The following is a 22,184-nucleotide window of genomic DNA, read 5'->3' as shown; positions in this document are numbered from 1 at the left end:
TCTTAATGTTGTATCTTTCAATTTCAATTTCATCATTACTTGCAGTCATGTGTTCAGTTTTGCTCTGGTTTATTTTTAATCCCCACTCTTGTATTTAATCGTTTTAGATGTTAATTCCGTGTCAATATTTTCCGCTGTCACGAACAATCTATCACTGCAGAAAGCGAATATGTAGGATAATAGGTGCACTCATTGTCAGATAATTTAGTGTTCCGTGGCTAATCATAGCCTATATTATCTTTGACGTGCACTCATCATGATTTTTCTCCTAATTTCAATGACACCTACTTTCCAGTATACTAAACGGCCACTGAAATTCCCTTTAAAATTAGGTGGTTAATAGAAATGTGATTTTTGTATAAATAATTTATTATGCTCGAAAAAGGCATCCCTCACTTATCCATATTCCTCATCTCTGTAATTTCATTAGAGTTGTTACAAGAATAATGGATTTTATACTAGACTGGCTATATTTCATATTAACAAATAAAAGTATCTTTCTATGTTTGCAGCGGTTTTAATGGATTATATTCTTAAAGAAACAGCTTTGCCTATTAAAGGAACATATCATTGTCAGTTACAGTTGAATAAACAATACAAAAGTGTAAATCGGTAATAACAAGACTGAATACACGTAAATGCCACTTTCCGTTTCTAAAGTGTTCAAAGTGCTCTGAGTGGACATCATATTCTCTTGTCAGATAATCTCTTTCTATCAGTGGTGGTTCGTGCCTAAAATGAAAAGAAGTTCACTACTTTTATTATATTATATAGTTTTCTAAAAATTTAAACTATTTATTTATTTGTCTGTATATCTGTTTCTTTATCTATCTATCTATCTATCTATCTATCTATCTATCTATCTATCTATCTATCTATCTATCTATCTATCTATCTATCTATCTATCTATCTATCTATCTATCTATCTGTCTGTCTGTCTGTCTGTCTGTCTGTCTGTCTGTCTGTCTGTCTGTCTGTCTGTCTGTCTGTCTGTCTGTCTGTCTGTCTGTCTGTCTGCCTGCCTGCCTGCCTGCCTGCCTGCCTGCCTGCCTGTCTACCTACCTGTCTACCTACCTACCTACCTACCTACCTACCTACCTACCTACCTACCTATCTATCTATCTATCTATCTATCTATCTATCTATCTATCTATCTATCTATCTATCTATCTATCTATCTATCTATCTATCTATCTATCTATCTATCTATCTATCTATCTATCTATCTATCTATCTATCTATCTATCTATCTATCTATCTATTCTGGTAGAGTTAAGGTCATGAGGCCTTCTCTTCCACACTGCCAGAAGTGAAATACATAATGAAACAATGACAAAAATAGTAAAGTCATACTCAAATATAAAAATAATTTTCATGCACGTTAATAAGCTTACATGGGCTATAATGAAATATTAACTGAACATGATACATAATTAAGTTATTTATAATTCATATCCTAATTCTACATTATCATAGGTCTAAATGACAATTTATATGCACAGAATAATCTCTAAAAGTCGGCTAACACTCACAAATCAATTTCATGAAAAAGTATGTAATTCTTAATTTAAATTGATTAACCTTTCGGCAATCCTTGACATGACGGTAAAGAGTTTCATAGGCGACAAACTGACACTGTGAAAGAGGATGAATAGAAATAGGTACGGTGACAAGGAATGGATAATAAGGCCTGATGTTGATTCCGTAACATTATAAGATATTCAAAGCGAGTTCTCAGATATCTCATTTCTGAAAAATTAAAAAAATACTACATAAATTATAAGTGTATTATGTATAAATTTTCTTTAACAGACTGAAGGGTTCGTCTATATTCTTTCATTTCCCCCCAGACTGATCTATCCATAACAATAACTTCTTTTGGATAAATTTCACAGTGCAGTGTAGTCGCCATCTTACCATCACGATATTCAGGTTCGCTTGTTATTCATAACAAGAAATAACAATACATAAATGTTATGAAAAGGGACATGAGCATTCATTACCCGACAGGACTCTAATATTTTAGTCATTATTTTGCATGAGTTGTTGTCTGTATTTCTTCCAAGGACACAGATGTGGGATCCGACCAGTACGGTACTAACAACTGCTCCTTTGTGTCAAGAATTGACTTCGTGTCATCCATCTCCTTTTGGTAATTTTCAAAGGATCAACTATGAGCTACACGACATTCGCAATGCAATATGTATTAGGTCCGATCTTTGTACAAAATTTATTTTCACACAGATTATTGTGTAAATCAATAATACTGAAGCTTTTGATAAAAATTTCGAGTTAGTTACAAAAGAGTTATGTTTATTTTGTATAGCAACGTTTCGTCTATACTTTAATAGAGTTCCTACTAAGAGAACAAGTAGTAAGGATGTCCGAAACTACCCAGCAGCCAGTGTCGAATTACCTCTGAGACACCTGATCACAGCACTTGACGGGAAGACCTTGTCAACAGGTGGACAGGTGCTATTGGCAAGATGCTAGACAGTGCAACAGAATTTGAAATTTATACTTCGTTCATCAAACTCTCAATTGGAGAACCTCTTATGCCACTAAGTGTCAATGTCGTAAAGGATCTATCTACTGATCAGCCTATGGGTATCGGATTGTACAGGCCAAAAAGAACAGGAAAAATTCCTATGAACCTGATCCTTCTTGAAATTGGTTCAGTGAGCCATTTAAGGTGGTTAACAACAGCAAACGGGCTTTGTCGCATACTGGTTTCAAAACATGATCTGAAAGGAAAAACACTCAACAACTTAAGACTGATAATGGAATTCATCATTGGTATCTACTATTTCTCCTGGTTCTATATCAAAATGAAACACTCTTGGGTAGAAGACCACGTCACATCTTGTTTCAACTGCAACGAGTTAGCCTCCAAAAGAAGGCTGTAGTAGAAGCTGTTCTGTCAGTCATCCAGCGATCAGCCAGAAAAATGATTATCCAAACTCTTTTGTGTGCAAATGACTGTGAGGGTAGGAAAGCCGGTGTCCAGAAGAACATCGACTTGAGAAGCGGAGATGATGGCACGCTAGGCGATCTCTGTGTACATCCAAGAAAAACACCTACCAGTGTTTCGTCCCTGTTGGATTTGATAGACTGGTGTCATGGGGTGTGTGAACCTCCTTTGACATGTAAACTGATTACAGCAGAAGCAAAGAAATTCATTGACGAGCCCTTGCAAATTTCACAGTGGCCTTGCCATGGTCAGTCTATAGGAGATGTGTGAAAAGTCACAGAAGCAGCAGGCAGGGTATGTACAGATGAGAAACGTGAGGGCTACATCAGAGACCAAGAAGCAAGTCAGTGGCGAATGGCCAGAAATGATTCAAAGCAAAAGTTTATTAAACATTTTGTTTAAATATTTTATTTACTGTAATAAGATCATTATTTATGCGCAAAAAACTAATGTTTTAATTGTTTTAATATCTTTTCAATTTCAGAGGACTGATTATAATGTTTATTGCGTTTTCTTTTAGGATAACATTTATTTGTAATAATAATATGATTTATGTTAAAAATACAATGTTAATCATTTTTATACATTCTCTGGAGGTAAATTATAATTTTATTATTTTCATCAATAGCCAATGAAGCATTTCAATCAAATGTGAGAAGCATAGTATCAAAATTAGACAACTCCATTTTTTGCGATTTCGAGATATTGATTGTTTCTCATAGAATTTTGTGTGCTGAATGCGATTCTGGAACTATTTAGGCTCAAAAACGGACAGAACAGAGCGAAAATAGCACTTAATTGTGCGCTTTAGAATCAAAATGTAAACAACTTCACTGTGGTTTGGTTTCAAATTAGGACAGTTTCTTCAGTAGCCAATGAGAAGCCCATATTCATACCACCTTTTCCCATGGCTGATTGTTTATATAATCGGTTTGTGGATGAATAAGTGCTGTTTTACGTAAATTATATGTTATCAGCTTGGGAAATGGAGCAAAATGTATAAGTTCCGCGGGATGTTTTAGTAAAAATTGGCACGCTCCACTTACTCAGCTGAGCTACTTCAGGGTGCGCATATAAAGAAATCAGTTTGCCTTCTCCCTGGCAGTTGACCTACTGTAGCTGTGTTAGTATTTATCAATGGGACCAATAGAAGCAGGCTCATACTTTTCCACTTTAGCAGACCATTCCGATAAATTTACAGAAACTGAACAAGGACGGTAATCTAACATCGGGTCATCGACGTATGTTATCGAGAGGGACCCATGATTGAAGACTGAGCTAGATCGTGAGTTCGATCTCGCTTGAGATGATTACCCGATTGATTTTTACAAACTGTAAGCTGAATGTCATATACGTTCTTGGCGAATCCTCGGTTTAATTTTTTTCCGAAATACTATTTCACTGTCATCAGTTCCAAAGATACCAGATAACCGTGCCGTTATTAATCAGCTGATTTAAAATAATAACCTCGTCTTAATCGCCAATAACATTATCCTTATTATTATCATCTTTACTGTCTCATTCCCTTCACTTGCGTCATTCTTGACAATCACAGAGCGCATGTAACATCAGATCTGCCAACCTACGGGAGATGAGAATTTAGTAGAGAATAGCTTTGTCATTACCACCACTACCACTACTGTATGCATTTATTTACACTGCAAGTGGGCAAACACTCGGTCGCAGTGGTAACATATTTACACACAATAATAAATTACAACTAACACACAATAAAACAATTAATACACAATAACAATTAATACACAATACAATTAATACACAATATACAGAGTGTTAAAAAGTATCCAATATTTTGGGACGTGCTAGTATGCATCAAAACAAGAAAAAAAATTGAATAAACATGGGTCCTAGAACATATACTTTCTGAAATCTGAACATTTGTTCGTAGGAGGTGCTCAATGTGACGTCCATTTATGGCAGTTCCTCTGCCCTTCGGCGTAAGGGATCACGCACTCTTTGAAATTGACCTGGTTGTTCTTGATAAACAAAAATCTAGGGGATTTACGTTTGGGAAACGAGCAGGCCAAGGTGTGGGGCCTCCACAATCAATCCAGCGGTCCTGAAGTGTCAGCGTCAGGTGTTCACGCTCATTGCGGAAAAAAAAAATGTGCTGGTGTGTCATCATGCATGAACCACATCTGTAGTCTTTGCTGACATGGCACATACTCCAGCAAGGTAGGCAATACGTTAATAAGGAAGTCCTGATAACGAGCCCCTGTTAATCTCTGTGGTAGCACGTGTGGTCCTTAATCTATCGCTAAGAACACCTGCCCATTCGTTGATTGAGAATCGGTGCTGATGCCTTATTTCTTCAACTGAATGGGAATTTTCATCGGTCCAAACATGGTCATTCTCATTATGAAAATTCACAACACCATCTCTGCTGAACCCAGCTCATACCCGCAACCTAACTTTTGTTTTCAGTATTCCTTGTGACGTATCATTATTCCATGCCAGGGGTATCAACTACGGTATGATTATCTGGTAGTCTGCTATATTGTAGGGCAGAAAAATGCATTGCCATGAATAGACGTCACATTGAGCACCTCCTATGAACAAGTGTTCAGATTTCAGAAAGTATGTGTTGTAGGACCCATGTTTATTAGACTTTTTTCCTTGTTTTGATGCATACTATCACCTCCCAAAATATTGGATACTTTTTCTTAACACCCTGTATAATGACAATACACAGTAATTACAAAATACACAATAATTACAATGAATAATAATAATTAAATATAACTTAATTAATAAGTGAACCTAATTTTCCATTACAACCTATAATAATAATAATAATAATAATAATAATAATAATAATAATAATAATAATATCATTGAGACGGAAACATAACATTCAACGCGAAATTTATACGATCACTTTTAAGTCCCGGAGATTATCAGGTCAGTGTGAGAGAGCGGAAGTTGTGAGCTAATTGCGGGTCACTCGCACATTATGCAAGCAAGTTGGCGGGTTTTAATTACGAACTGTTGACAACAAACCTACAACAGCGACATGCTTCCGATGTAACTCGTCCCTTTGCCGCACAGTATACCATTATTTTGAAACATAAATAATAAATAAAGAAATAAATGTAGTCTTATATTATTTAATCGGGTTTTAACATTTTTCATCAACTTCACAATTAGTGATGCCGCGATGATATTATATTGACGAGTCGAGTCTAGGGATTCACCATGGGGAGTAGGGTAAAGTTTGATAATATCGTGATATGAGTAATATTATGATAATTCGTTTTGAGAATTCATTGCAATTTTACTGAGCGAGAGGAAGATCTTTTCTTTTCTTTTTTTTTTTTCGTCTAGGTATTAAGGGAATTTTCGTGAATAAGTTTCTGCACAAAACCGGTCCATCTCTCGCTCAGTAAAATTTTAATACATTCTCAAAAAGAACTACCATATTACTCGTATCACAGTTTACTAACCTTTACCCTATGTGTCATATTCGACACTGAATATTTTCAATGCAACGAGAAAATGATAGGTTGTTGGTACATTGCATGAATGTTGACTAATATTCTGCCGGATTATATATATATATAGAACTACTCTTTCTGTCATTATTTCATTAGACATGGGGAGGATAACTCGGGAATTGGTCGACACATAAAAATACTATCGCCGCTACAAAACAGGAGGAATGCAAGAAAAACAAGGGGAAGGCAAGGAGTACAAGGAGAATACAAGGATAAGGAGTGGAAGAAAAGGATAAGAAGGGAAATACAAGGAGATGACAAGGAAACGAAGAGAACCAGGGACATACATGGCCAACATGGGGAATATAAGAATATAAAGACAAGAAGAACATAAGAAATTAAAGAATAAGAGAAAGACGAAGAGAACAAGGGGAAGGCAAGGAAAACTGGGAATATAAGGAGAACACGTAGTTCTACGTAAAGATATGCAGTAATAAGCCTATGGACCTGTCAATTTTATGTCGGTATATTGAGACAAATCTCAAATTACGTACTTTCCTTACATTTTGGCGTACCATCTAGACTGTTATTTATGGGTTGGTGGTGATACTGCAGTGGTGGTAAGTTCCATCGAAGTACTGTGATTGAATAATGCTTTCTATGACACAGTTCTTTCGACAAATATGTCGCGAAATCTGGCAAAGATCGAACTCCAGGACTATGATTGAAAGACCACAATCACACGAGCCTTACATCACATATTCATTATGCGAGGCGCATCCAGAAAGTAAGTTTCCCTATTTAAAAAAAAAAGAACACACACTTTCAGGGAAACATTTATTGGCAACAGGTACAGCAATGTTTCAGCTATTTTTCAACATAGCCACCATCAGAATTGAGACACTTGTCGTATCGTGGGATCAACTTTTGTATCCTTCTGTCGTAGAACTCTGCCGCCTGTGAATGGAACCAGCGTGTAACAGACGTCTTCAGCTCTTCGTCGTTGCCAAAACGCTCACCGGAGGACAGGAATTTCTTGAGGTGCAAGAAAACGTGAAAATCGCTGGGAGCAAGATCAGGACTGTAGGGTGGGTGATCAAACAACTCCCAGCCAAATTCCGTCAAAACAGCTGCTGTGCGCCGAGCCGTATGTGGACGAGCATTGTCATGGAGGAGCACAACACCTGCAGTAAGCATTCCACGCTTCTTGTTTTGAATGGCACGTCGCAATTTTCGCAGTGTTTCACAGTAACGGTCAGCGTTCACTGTTTCACCTCTTGGAAGGAAGTCAATGAGCAGAATGCCCTTCCTGTCCCAGAACACCGTGCACATCACTTTCCGTACCGACAGCGTCTGTTTGAATTTCGTCCTGACCGGAGATCCACTATGCCGCCAATGCATTGACTGCTGCCTGGTTTCCGGGATGAAGTGCGAAATCCAAGACTCATCGCCCGTGACGATCCTGTCGAGGAACTCGTCGCCGTCATCGTGATACCGTTGCAGAAATGTCAGTGCTGCTCCTAAACGTTGCATTTTATGTTCGGGTGTCAGGTTTTTCGGCACCCACCTGGCACACACTTTTTTGAACAGCAAGTGCTTAGTGACAATCTCATGCAACAAGGATCGCGATATCTGCGGAAAATGGCTGCTCAGCTCCGTAATCGTGAAGCGACGGTTCTCCATGATGCACTGCAGCATCAGCTCAACACGATCATCATTGATGAGGGACGGTCGCCCACTGCGTTCATCATAGACACTTTGACGACCTTCGGAAAACTGCCTACACCAGCAACGCACCATCTGCTTATTCATGCTGTTCGGTCCATAGACCTGACAGCTGCCGATGAATTTTAATTGGCGCAATGCTTTGTGCATTAAAGAACTTTATCACCGACCGAACCTCGCAGGCGGCGGGAGAAGGAATAAGAGCTACCATTTCGGACCACTGCTGCCACGCTACTGGCACCAAGCGGGACCTGTCCGGCTGGTATATGATTGTTACGTCATAGATCTGTTACGCATGCGCAACTGACACGGCTAATTACGTTTACTTTCAAGGGGAAAAAATCGGGAAACTTACTTTCTGGATGCGCCTCGTATATGAGGTCTCGCCTACCTCACTGAGTATTACACGACTACTATGAAATAGCCAATGTGTATTATCACCATTTAATTCGAGAAAAATTGTTCCGGCACCGGGAATCGAACCCGACGGGAGTTCGGCCGGCACCGTGGATCGTGTCCCGGCATAGCTCAGTTGGAAAGAGCACTCAGCGCGTAGAGCTGAGAGGTTCCGGGTTCGATTCCCGGTGCCGGAACGAATTTTTCTCGAATTAAATGGTGATAATACACATTGGCTACTTCATAGTATTCGTGTAATATTCAGTGAGGTAGGCGAGATCTCATATATAATGAATATGAGATGTATTAACTGTTAGCAGTTTTCACAAACTGATGTTGAATATGGCCATAAAGTCATTTAAATATGCGCTCCTGCATGTATGAGTTACATTGTCTAAAGTGCAGGTAGTAAGGCCGTAAAACATTACGAGAGGAGTTCGACCGGCACCGTGGATCGTGTCCCGGCATAGCTCAGTTGGAAAGAGCACTCAGCACGCAGAGCTGAGAGGTCCCGGGTTCGATTCCCGGTGCCGGAACGAATTTTTCTCGAATTAAATGGTGATAATACATGAGCCTTAGTAATAATAGTATTAATTCATAAACACGTGAAACCTTACACATAAGTAAATTGTCTCTGACATGTCTATACTTCGTGTTATAGGCCTAACAAGACAAATTCTGAATGATTGTTTAACAGGGAAAATGATATTATGTTAGTATACGCGTAAATGTATATGCATATTTATTGTCATCAAAATTAGATACAATTTGTGTATCATTCGTTAATGGTGGTCCTGTTATATTTCATGCGCGTAAATGTAAGGTTTCAAAATCTCTATGGCTGATCTGGCTTTATGAAAAGTGGAATGAAAATTCCGTATTTCAGTAAGCCTGCATTTGTTCCTTTACTTCGTCTAAAGTTATTTGTACAGCATTGATCTATTTTAAAATATCAGATGGCAGATAAGCAGTTGATGTAGTGTCAATAGATAAAACGAAGTAGTAACCGAACGTAGGAACGTAGACTTGTTCTCAAGTTCAGTTCTGAAGGTCATCTTACAGTAATTTCAAGGTGAAGGAGATTTGAAGATATTGAAATAGCTGTAACAGAACTGCAAAACCTTGTGTTGTGCGTTAGTGAGGTTTGCAATGAAGTGAGTTCGATGTTAGAGTCGATCACTTTCGTTCAGGCGGAGGTCTTGCTTGCAAGAGTAGCCTAAGTCATATTCTCTTTATAATACGTATACAGTATTAGGACTACGGAATCAGCACGCAAAATCTTCGATTCCTACCCCCTTAATACGTCAAAAATTATTATAACTATGTTAATGCTGATTCGCAATCAATATACAGGGTGATCCGTTTGCGTATGGATAAAATAAAAACACCGTAAACATACTACTGAACTTTATTTGTTGAAACTTTGTGCATACAACACTGAAAGATGGGAGATTCCTCAGAGCTCAACATGGCCCCCATTGCGCACCCTGCACAACTCATAACGGTGATGCAATTCAGCCCAGGTCTGTTGTAACATAAGAGAGGTGATTTGTTGAAAAGCTTGAGTAATTTTTACTCTCAGATCATCAATTTTCCTGGGTTTCTGTGAATAGAGAATGTCTTTAACAAAACCCTATACGAAGAAGTCAGGAAGGGTTAGATTTGGGGAGTTCGGGGACCAAGCCAAGAGACAGTTGCTTCTCGGACTGGTTTCGCCTGCGACCTCCTGTATTTTTTTTAACACAGAACCTGTTTCTACAAATGTTCGATACCACAACATTATGTAATCTTATTTAGGTACATTACGCACACCATACTCACGTCGAAATTCCCTTTGAACTCTTTTAACCCTCTCAAATTTAGCATACCAAAGAACACATTGTGCCCGCTGTTGATTTGTTGTAGCCATTTTAATCATCTACAATTTTCATTTGTCCCTTCAGATTATGTATTGTATCCAATGCCTACCCATTCACTTTACGTGGTTAGGGTTAGATTATGCATTGTTGATTGTTATATATAGAAACTCCCATCTTTTAATCATAATATAACCAGCAAGAAATTTGTCCTACTATCATAATAGCTTTATAATAATAAATTAATATTATCCATACCCAAACGAATCAGATTATAGATTGAAATTGGGCAGTGATTATGTGATCTTCATAACTATACCATAAGCCCTTCAGGTTAGGGGTTATGCATGAAGTATATTTCATTATGTATAGAATGCAGGTGAATGGTGGGAGAAACCCATGCACTTAGTCGCTGATATGGCCCTTTGCACTACTCTGTCGTGTGCGAGAAATGGACGGCAGGTGCCGTAAATCTCCGACAGATGAGCCCAGCTTTACATCCTTCCCAAAGGAAGCCATACTATGCACTCTTAAAATTCATAGCCTTCGATCAAGTTTTAACACATGAATATCGAACCCATCAAGAATGTTAACCACTAGACCACAGAGAACAAATATCTGCATAGTGTAAAAAAAGACAGTGAATTCATAGGATCCCTCTAATTGCGTGAAACGTTTATGATCTCGATTGGCTGTTATTGTAATATTTAGATTTTTAAAGAATTGGTTCTTGTTTATAAGCAGTGTGAAATGATTGAGAGAGAAATGAACTTATGCAGTGATTGTATTGTTGTATTATTAATTTCAAGTAATTAAAATGGGATTACAGCAGAGGTGAAGCTCTTAAGAGGCTTTTGAGACTTAGCCTACCCAAAAAATTAGTTAGGCCTATTATTCCTAGTAACAGTAGTTCTATAAGTTCTATAGTAATGCAGTCACACTCCTGCATCATCAACTGACTCTCAAACAGAAACATAAACTTACACCATAGTTTTCAATTTCTGTTAATAATGTAGTCACACTCCTACATCAGCAACTGACTCTCAAACAGAAACATAAACTTACACCATAGTTTTCAATTTCTGTTAATAATGCAGTCACACTCCTACATCAGCAACTGACTCTCGAACATAAACATAAACTTACACCATAGTTTTCAATTTTTGTTAGTAATGCAGTTACACTCCTACATCAGCAACGACTTTCGAATATAAACATAAACTTACACCATAGTTTTCAATTTTTGTTGGTAATGCAGTCACACTCCTACATCAGCCACTGACTCAAACGTAAACATAAACACATCATAGTTTTCAATTTTTGTTAGCAATGCAGTCACACTCCTACATCAGCTACTGACTCAAACGTAAACATAAACTTACACCATAGTTTTCAATTTTTGTTAGTAATGCAGTCACACTCCTACATCAGCCACTGATTCAAACGTAAACATAAACTTACACCATAGTTTTCAATTTTTGTTAATAATGCAGTCACACTCCTACATCAGCCACTGATTCAAACGTAAACATAAACTTACACCATAGTTTTCAATTTTTGTTAGTAATGCAGTTACACTCCTACATCAGCAACGACTTTCGAATATAAACATAAACTTACACCATAGTTTTCAATTTTTGTTGGTAATGCAGTCACACTCCTACATCAGCCACTGACTCAAACGTAAACATAAACACATCATAGTTTTCAATTTTTGTTAGCAATGCAGTCACACTCCTACATCAGCCACTGACTCAAACTTAAACATAAACTTACACCATAGTTTTCAATTTTTGTTAGTAATGCAGTCACACTCCTACATCAGCCACTGACTCAAACGTAAATATAAACTTACACCACAGTTTTCAATTTTTGTTAGTAATGCAGTCACACTCCTACATCAGCAACTGATCGAACGTAAACATAAACTTAGACCATAGTTTTCATTTTTTGTTAGTAATGCAGTCACACTCCTGCATTAGCAACTGACTCTCGAACATAAACATAAACTTACACCATAGTTTTCAATTTTTGTTAGTAATGCAGTCGCACTCCTACATCAGAACTGACTCTCAAACATAAACACAAACTTACATCATAGCTTTCAATTTTTTTTGGTAATGCAGTTATACTCCTACATCAGCAACTGACTCTGAAACATAAACATAAACTTAGGCCATAGTTTTCAATGTTTGTTAGTAATGAAGTCACACTCCTACATCAGCAACTGACTCTCGAACATAAACATAAACTTACACAATAGTTTCCAATTTTTGCTAGTAATGCAGTTACACTCCTACATCAGCAACTGACTCAAACATAAACTTACTTATGAATTCACACTCTGAGCAACACTATAAAAAGGATCTTTCAAATCTCCTGAAGAATTCAATAAAAGAACTACTAGGACTTGACGATTCTCACAGACATGACAGTTTTTTTTTATAAATATATAAAATCTCTTTAAATAATTTTAATGTGCCTGAATGTGTAAATTTTGTTTACATAAAAACCCGAACTCAAGATCTGCAACAAAATTCGACAAATACAGAGTATATATATAGCATTAACTCATGAAATATAAAGATTTGACACTAACAACAAGCAATTATTCCTAAAACTAGATCTTTTAACGCTAGGCATGTATGTTAAAAATCGACTGTTATAAGGTAGCGTGCGAAAAGTACTTTCAACACTAATCCGCAAAGTATTTTAACACTGATTTTAAACTGTTTGCACTGATTGTCACTTGTTCCCTACCAGATGTCACACTGCAAGAATCGCAACCGATCAATAAAACTGTTCGAACAATGCCAAGCCTACTTTTAAAAAGGACTGTCTTGGTTAAGGAAGATACACGATTTAAATGAATTGCTTCAAGAATTATTTTATTGATAACCATAGCTTTTCAAACAGGTATTTTAAGACATTGTTATATCAATGCTGCTGTTGTTGCAGTTGGCTATAGAAATTCCTTGTGTGGAAGAACTAATGATAACACGCTTGCGGGGAAGTAAATTAGTGTATGCAACATCGTCTTTAATAATACTGCAGAATGTTTCCGATATACTTACTTGGACATTAGTAAGTTATCTTGCACTATTTCATAAAACTGTTGTAAGATGTATCATACTGCTTTCTTAGATTTTTTTTTGGTAAGAATTCGAATGCTCCTCTTCCTGGAGCTTGTTTTATTTCTTCCAGTTCACTTTACAAATTATTGCATTCAATTTCTAACTCCAGTCATACTGTTTCATAATTACCGTCAGGTACATTGAATGTCACATCTGCCATGTCTATCAATACCCTAACGGCAGTAATATAATATGTTACATCAATTATTAAATTATCTGATGTATCTATAAATCCTGAACGGCTGCCTAAATAAGTGTACAATAAACATGATAAAATAATGTTACTTTGTTCGTAAGTTTGCTACACTCGGACTACAGCTTTATTTCGCAAAATTCGTCAACCATGAAGTAAAATCTCATTTTAACACTTGTATCGTAAATAACTATTAGACCTACTTCTCCCAATATAGAAAATTTAAATAGGCCTATGATTTTTGTACACTTTAAAAGCTCAATTTGGGATATAAATACATTTCCATATGTATTCTGAGAAAAAAATTAATAAAATAAGGAATAACAATACAGTAATTGCAAAAAGTGATGATGATATTCTCGTCCGTGTCCACTCAACAGTAGAAACGTTTAAAATGTAAAATACGAGTATATTAACAGTTTTGTTATTTATATGAAATAATTTATTCTCTATACTCTATAAACATTGAAGCAACTTCATTTCCTACATGTTTAATATTTCTCCAGTTATTTATTTATCATCCGCCATCACCAACAACTCTAACTCTCCACCTTGTCCCGGTCGAGGTGGGTTCCTCCAAGTGGTGACCGGGGGGTGCAATGGTGGCTCTCGTGCTCTTCTTTTCGGCCATTTTTCGTCCCATCACCAACCACTCCTCTTCGTTCTCTCTTCTTTTTCATCACTATTTCTCTCCGCCGGCCGCCATTGCATGCGGAACGCCCACCACATCATCATAGCCATTTTCGCCTCTCCATCCCCGCTGTTTTTGTTCTTGCCACGTCCGCCACCATGACGGGATTTGTTAACAATGCCTGATGAGGCTTTATTCTTCTTCCCCTTCTAATTCTTATATCTATTATTAGGTTAAGTTTCTTAGGTTTATAACTCCCGTCTCACCAGCGGGGATCTTTCCTATCTCCGTGGTCCTGTCCCACGGTTTCGAGCGCGACTTCCAACTTGTGTGGCCCGACAGGGCGCCCAGCAACGAAGCAATAGTGGACCCTTCATACTGCCCCTATATGCAAGTCTAGGTGCGGAGCCCGGACCAGTAGTCATGTACACTCACGTGGAGCCCCAATGGGGGCCCGGAGCGACTTAATCGTCCCGGTGACCGATTCTGCTCGCCGGGGCGGATATATCGCTCCGACGTGTTACCGCTGACGTATGGGTGTCGCAGTGTAATCAACCACAAGTCTCCTGAAGCTGCGTGCGGTCTCGGATTGCTCCAGCTTTGGGAGGGTCGGTCGGAGTTAGCCGCAGTAGTCTGGCACTTGTATTCAGTGTAGAGTGGGAGCCACGGGCGGTTATTCCCGTGGTAGGGGCATAAAACTGCGACACGCCTCTGGTGTAAGACTTGCCATTAGGTGTGTAATGACCAGTTTGAAGGGTAACTTGCGTGAAGTGGGTTGCTTGGGATCGGGCTGTGGGGGGGTCCCCACGGCCGGCACAGACCGAGAAGACTTTTTTGGTGTCTTTTTCTTCCGCCCCCCCGGTGGCAGGCTGACGCCGACGGTTCCGTAGGGGGGGCCAGTTTCAAAATGGCTTCTACGCGCTCTTCTTCTCCTTCTTCAGAAAAAAGTAATAAGAAACATAAGACAGGAGAAAGTACGACTGGTGGTCATATGACGAAAATTGCTATGGAATTGGACCCTGAGAAAGTTACTGTAAAAGTGCCGCCTCCAAAGTTTATCAGTATCACATTGGACGGAACGGACAAAACTATGAAAGACATTAGTCCATTCTACGTGAGACGTGCGCTCGATGGACTCGTTGGAAAGGTCAGAAATGCAACTCGACTCCGCAACGGTAGTCTCCTCGTTCAGACTGCATCTGCTAAACAGAGTGAGACGCTGTTGAAAGCAAAGTTGCTGGGGTCATACCCCATCAGAGTTGAACGACACTCCTCGCTTAACACCACGCGAGGAGTTGTGCATACAGATTCTCTAGATGGTCTATCAGATGAAGAGATCCAATTAGAGCTGGCGGAACAGTCCGTGTCCAAGGCTTACCGTTTAATACGGAAGCGGGACGGACGGACTGAACCCCTGAGCACAGTCTTTCTGACCTTTGAAACGTCTCTCTTGCCAGAATATATCTTTGTTGGGTATGAGCGTGTCCCTGTGCGTGCGTATGTGCCGAACCCAATGCGGTGCTTTAGGTGCCAACGGTTCGGACATACGCAAAAACGTTGCACAAACAATATCATCTGTGCAAAGTGCGGCGGTGCAGACCATGGGGATTCCCCATGTACTGGCGCCGAGCACTGTGTGAATTGTTCTGGGGACCATGCTTCAAATTCTAAAAACTGCCCAAAGTATATGCTGGAAAAGACGATTCAAGAGCTTCGAGTCCGGGAAAATATTAGCTTCTTTGAGGCACGTAAGCGTATTTTAGATAAAGAAAAGAAGGCAACTGAAAAGTCCTATGCGTCTGTACTGCAGAGAGCAACAGAGGGAATCGATGCCACCACACAAACGCCACCTCTTACGAACATACCTGGGAAGCGAATTGAGATCGCAACCCAGACATATGTAGACGCCGCTACTCAGACTGCTGAGTCAGACGACACTTGTGGACTTGACATCAGGCCTTACGTCCCTAAGAAAATTATTGCTATGACAGCAGAGAAGGATTGTAGGCCTAGTAGAACACCAGAACGTCGCACTCCTAGTTCGGGTGGCAGGTCGAGATCACGTTCTCGATCACGTCCTCGATCAAGATCGCGATCAGGAGTGCGACGAACTGCAAGTGAGTCGCCGGAGTCGAAGACAAAGCAGTCGCAGGCAAAAGCATCTTCCCATAGAAAGGAAAAGAAGAGAAGATCCCCTGTTAAGCCACCAACATGATATAGCTCCTCTTGATGACTGATATTGTACAGTGGAATGTGAACGGTGTACGCAGCAGATATACAGAACTACAGCAATTGATCTATCATGAAAACCCTGCTATTTTATGTCTCCAGGAGACACACCTTCGGCCCGAAAACTCCCTAAGTATCTCGGGATACTACGTTCACCGGTACGATCACCTTGCCGGTATTCGTGCCAACGGAGGTTGTGCTCTCCTATTCCGCCAAAGTATCTTTTCCTCTGTTATCAACATCAACAGCCCACATCAATGCATAGCCGCTCGAGTCACTCTACCTTCCATCCAGTTCTCAATAGTCTCTGTATATATACCCCCAGACACACCTTTCACAGTGCATGACATTGAAGACATTTTCTCGCAGGTACCTGCTCCATATTTGGTAGTGGGGGATTTTAATGCATCCCACCACTCATGGGGCTCAAATTCCGATGATGACAGAGGAAATAAAATAGCAGAGGTATGTACCCGTCTAAATCTTGTTACCCTGAATTCAGGAGAAGCAACACATCTCTCCTTAGCTTACGGTACATACTCCATGATAGATATCTCCATTTGTAGCCCAGTTTTGTCCACGCATTTCGAGTGGTCTGTGATTCACGACCTACATGGTAGTGACCACTATCCCATTCGAATGCGTATGTCCGCTTTACGTCCGGCGGAATCTCGATCTGCAAACTGGGTTCTTAAAAAGGCGGACTGGGTCGGATTTTCGGAGTCCATATCATTCGATGAGAACGGACATGAAAATGTGGACTCCGTAGTAGACCATTTCTCAAATGTGGTTATAAAGTCAGCGGAATTATCTATCCCCCGGTCGTCCTGCAGGCCAAAACGCTTCTCTGTCCCCTGGTGGACGGATGCCTGCAGAGATGCAATCCGTGACCGCAAACGTGCTTTACGCCAATTTGAGCGCCATCCGACCCAAGAATATTTTGTCCAGTTTAAACGTCTTCGAGCCAAAGCTCGTCGCATTGTGTGCGATGCTAAGAAGACGTCCTGGACAAATTACGTCAGTTCATTGAAACACAACGTCCCAGCTAACACCATATGGGACAAAGTCCGTCGAATAATGGGGAAACGTAGTTCTGTAATTCCGGGCCTTCTAAACAATGGAGTAACGACCACCAGTCCAATAGACATTGCTGAAATATTTGCTACCACATTTTCACAAATAAGCAGCTCAAATAATTACGACCCGGAATTTCTGAAAATCAAAGATATTGCAGAAAAACGAAACCTAAATTTTCAATCTGACAACACTGAAGACTACAATGCACCGTTCACATCCGAGGAGCTGGAGGCGGCACTAGACACATCCCCTGACACCTCCCCTGGCCCTGATAACATCCATAACCGCATGCTTCGTCATCTTCCACCAGCTGGAAAATCCTTTCTTCTGTCTATGTACAATAGAATCTGGACTGAGGGTGTATTTCCATCTGCTTGGCGTTCTGCCATTGTAATTCCAGTCCAGAAACCGGGAAAGGACCCTTCTTTACCTGGCAATTACAGGCCAATCTGTCTCACCAGCTGTGTGTGCAAGGTTATGGAAAAGATGATAAGCAAACGCCTGATGTGGGTACTCGAATCGGGAAACCGATTATCTAACATCCAATGTGGTTTTCGCAAGCGCAGATCCGCCGCAGACCATCTTGTTCGGCTGGAGACCGCCATTAGAGATGCTTTCCTCAAGAAGGAACATCTTGTGGCGGTCTTTTTTGATCTAGAAAAGGCTTACGATACCACGTGGCGTTTTGGAATTCTGCAAACCCTGTATGACTGGGGACTTCGTGGCAGTCTGCCAACGTTTATTGAGAAGTTCATGGCAGAGCGGTATTTCCGAGTTCGAGTAGGCACCACACTTTCTAACGAACATCTCCAAGAAAATGGCGTTCCGCAGGGGTCTGTATTAAGTGTTCTTCTTTTCTGCATTGCGATCAATGGCATTGCCCACTGTGTAGGTAACCGAGTATCTTCTCTCTTGTACGTTGATGACTTCAGTCTATATTACAGTTCCCGATACCTCCCATCTATCGGTCGACAGTTGCAACTGGTCATCAATGTGCTATCGGAGTGGTCTCTTCGCAATGGCTTTAAATTCTCCACTCAAAAGACGCAGTGTGTCCACTTCTACAACCAACGTGGACTCCATCCACATCCTGACCTGCGTCTTAATGGAGTGGAATTGCAATATACAGACACTGCGAGGTTTTTGGGCCTTATCTTTGATTATAAATTAACGTGGGAGGCGCATATCCGTGATTTGAGAAGGCGTTGTGAAAAATCTTTAAACATTTTACGCCTTTTGTCAGGGGTTCGCTGGGGTGCAGACCGCATAGTGCTTTTACGTCTATATCGTTCTCTTATCCGTTCAAAGCTAGATTATGGCTGTTTTATCTATGGCTCAGCAAATAAATCTAAGCTACGTTTCTTAGACACTATCCATCATCATGGGATACGACTCGCTACAGGTGCCTTCCGAACGAGTCGGATAGCGAGCCTGTATTGTGAAGCGGGGGAACCATCACTGTATCGGCGACGTAATGTCCTGTTGTGCTCATATGCGGTTAAACTCCGCTCGCAGCCTGAGCACAATTCTTTCGACTCTTTCCATCATTCGTCTCTTTACGGCCGATACAGTGAAAATCCACGGAGACCTCGTCCAGCAGGTGTGCGATTCCGTGAACTGCTCTCTGAGCTCGACGTCGATCTACCATCCGTTCGCACACTAGAATACACCACCACTCCACCGTGGATTATGCGACGCCCCATGTTTGATGTAAGCCTGAGCCAAAGTTTTAAGAATTTTACACCAGCTTTTGTTTATAGACTTGGTTTTAGTGAACTTTTATCCCGATATCCAAATTATTCTTTAGTTTATACTGACGGATCCCGAGTAAATGATTGTGTTGGTTGCTCCTTCGTTGCAAATGGACAGATATTTAAATATAAACTGAGCGAATATACCAGTGTTTTTACTGCAGAATTATATGCTTTTTACAGAGTTTTATTGTTTTTAATTCGAGAACCTCGGGGCAGATACCTAATCTGCTCCGACTCTTTAAGTGCCATTCAGTCTTTGCAGTGTCTCTATTCAGAGGATCCCCTTGTGTTAAGAACTCAGCAGCTGTTCCACACACTCTTAAGCTCTGATTGCGAGATTGGAGTAGTGTGGATTCCTGGCCATGTCGGAATTCGTGGGAATGAGGCCGCAGATGCTGCAGCCAAAGATGGTGCCACGAATGGAACTCTGGTATATTGGCGCGAGAGGTGGCAAGACTTACAAAATTATTTGAAATGTAGAATATGGTGGCAATGGGAAGGAGAATGGTCTGCACAAGAGGAAAACAAATTACGAAGAATAAAGAATACTGTTCGAGTTTGGGATTCGTCCACAAGAGCGTCACGACACGAAGAAGTTTTACTCACCCGGTTGAGGATTGGCCACTGTTATCTGACACATGGCCATCTGCTACGTGGCGAGCTTCAGCCGGAGTGTGATCTATGCCATGTTCCACTTACAGTGGAACATTTTTTATTACATTGTAGAAAATATGACCGTGTCCGTCGGCAATATGGAATTCGTGACGCTCTTGGAAATGATTTTAATTGTACAAATGCAGTCCTGAGATTTTTATCGAGTACTGGACTTGACAGGGTGATTTAGTTTTTGACCCGTTTTAATTATCCTCCGGACCCTTTACATCCGGAGGTTACACTTGTTATTTAGTATATAAGTTTTTTAACAAACTTGACATTCGGACCTTTTACATCCGAGTATTTTAGAAATACGCCAGATAATTTATTTATGGTAGCATTTGTATTGTTATTTTATCTCTTTTTAAATATTAGTTAAGGTCAGATTTTTATAATGTTTTATGCATCACCCTGTTGAAACTGCATTTGTGTACCTCGTTTTAATCGTGACAACGTTTTTTAGTTCTTTAAGCATTCTGATTATTGTATAGTTTCTGTTTAAAGAATTTTAGACAAGGGCGCAAATAGCCATAGATGCTGACGCGCCCTTTTTAAACCCCACTAACTAACTAACTCCACCTTGTCCTGATACACACGAATGCAGGAAAATAATTAGGAACCTTACTGAGCAAAACAAAAAAGTGGTCCTGCAGTGGATACCATCCCATTGTGGTATCCCTGGGAATTAAATAGCTGATTCTCTTGCAAAAAAAAGGCACTAAAATCCTGCCCCATGTTTGTAAAGTACCCTACAGTCGAGCATCAACTATCATACGACAGAAGGTAAAGGAAACTTACAAAAAATCTCTGCAAGATAACATAAGCACCTCTGAATGGAAAGACAATGTCACTTCGGTAAAGATAAACTCTACAGCCCTGCATTAAATATATATATATATATATATATATATATATATATATATATATATTCTTTATCATGACTCGATTGAGATTCATTTTTGTGTTTTTCTTAAATATATGTGCCTCTTACTATTTTTATTTAGCTTAGGCCTACCTGTTGTCTGATCGAATTTTATTCGCTGTAAAACAATTTTATTAGAGCTTGTTTGTTTGGCAGCACTGTTATGACAGCTTTGCTAACACGAATTGTGATTTCCTTACGTGTCGAAAATCGACTCTAGGCTGGTGAGATGTATGGTCCTGCAGAGTGCAAAGTCATTGCATACTCACGGAATGTGGCTCATTAGGAATGTATTTGTGATTTATTTTATTACTGACTGCCTTGAATACTGCGAATAATGTGGTTCCGAATGTAATGATATTATTCCTTTATTGTAGATCATAGTATCGTGTACAATTATTGCTTTTTATAAGATATTCTGCAAATTGACATTCCTGGATATTTTCTTCTCATCTTTGTTGGAGTACACCCGAACTTAATAATTGTGTTTAATTCAGAATAGATTCCATTGTAATTAATGCGTACATCATAAAGTATATATATATATATATATATATATATATATATATATATATACAGGATGATTCACGAGGATTTACCGTCACTTACGGAGCTTATTTCCGAAGACATTCTGAGCAAAAAATGTCATACAAACATTTTTCCAAATCTCAGTATTTTCATAGTTACACTAGTTTGAAGTTGTTTGTAAAATACCTTTTTTCTTTAACTTTAAGGGTAAAAGAATATTACAAATAGAGGATGAACTATTCAGAAGTATCATTTATTTAATTGGCTAGTAGTCTGAAGCTAAAAATGTGTCGTCAGTTGCTTTGTACAGATTTTGTTTTTCAATTTTTAACTAAAAGTGACATCATTCTTACATACGTATCACAAAAATTGTTACAAATCATACGACTTTAGGAACTTGATTCTTTATAGTTTAATTATACACCTAATGTACAGTCTTAAAGAATTTATAAGAGTGGCATGATTTGTAACAATTGTTGTGATAAATGCGTAAGAAAATATAATTTTTTAGTTAAAAATCGAAAAGAAAATTCTATACGAAGCAACTATGGAATTTACAACACATTTTTAGCTTCAGAATACCAGATAATTAAAGAAATGATAGTCCTGAATAGTTCATTCTTTATCTGTAATATTCTTTTATCCTTAAAACTCAAGA

General features: G+C 39.3%; 1 protein-coding gene and 1 non-coding gene across 2 annotated transcripts in view; both read left to right on the top strand.

The window, feature by feature from the left end:
• Positions 1-22,184, top strand: part of LOC138703254 (uncharacterized) — a 187,261-nt gene that overhangs the window by 4,181 nt on the left and 160,896 nt on the right. The gene's annotated exons all lie outside the window — the stretch shown is intronic.
• TRNAC-GCA (transfer RNA cysteine (anticodon GCA)) lies at positions 9,008-9,084 on the top strand. Its single transcript has one exon. It is a non-coding gene; the product is annotated as a tRNA-Cys (tRNA).

The sequence above is a fragment of the Periplaneta americana genome, chromosome 7 (assembly GCF_040183065.1).
Source record: "Periplaneta americana isolate PAMFEO1 chromosome 7, P.americana_PAMFEO1_priV1, whole genome shotgun sequence".
NCBI classification, from domain to species: Eukaryota; Metazoa; Arthropoda; class Insecta; order Blattodea; family Blattidae; genus Periplaneta; species Periplaneta americana.
Note: the sequence above shows the minus strand (reverse complement) of the source record. Positions and strands in the feature narration are given on the sequence as shown.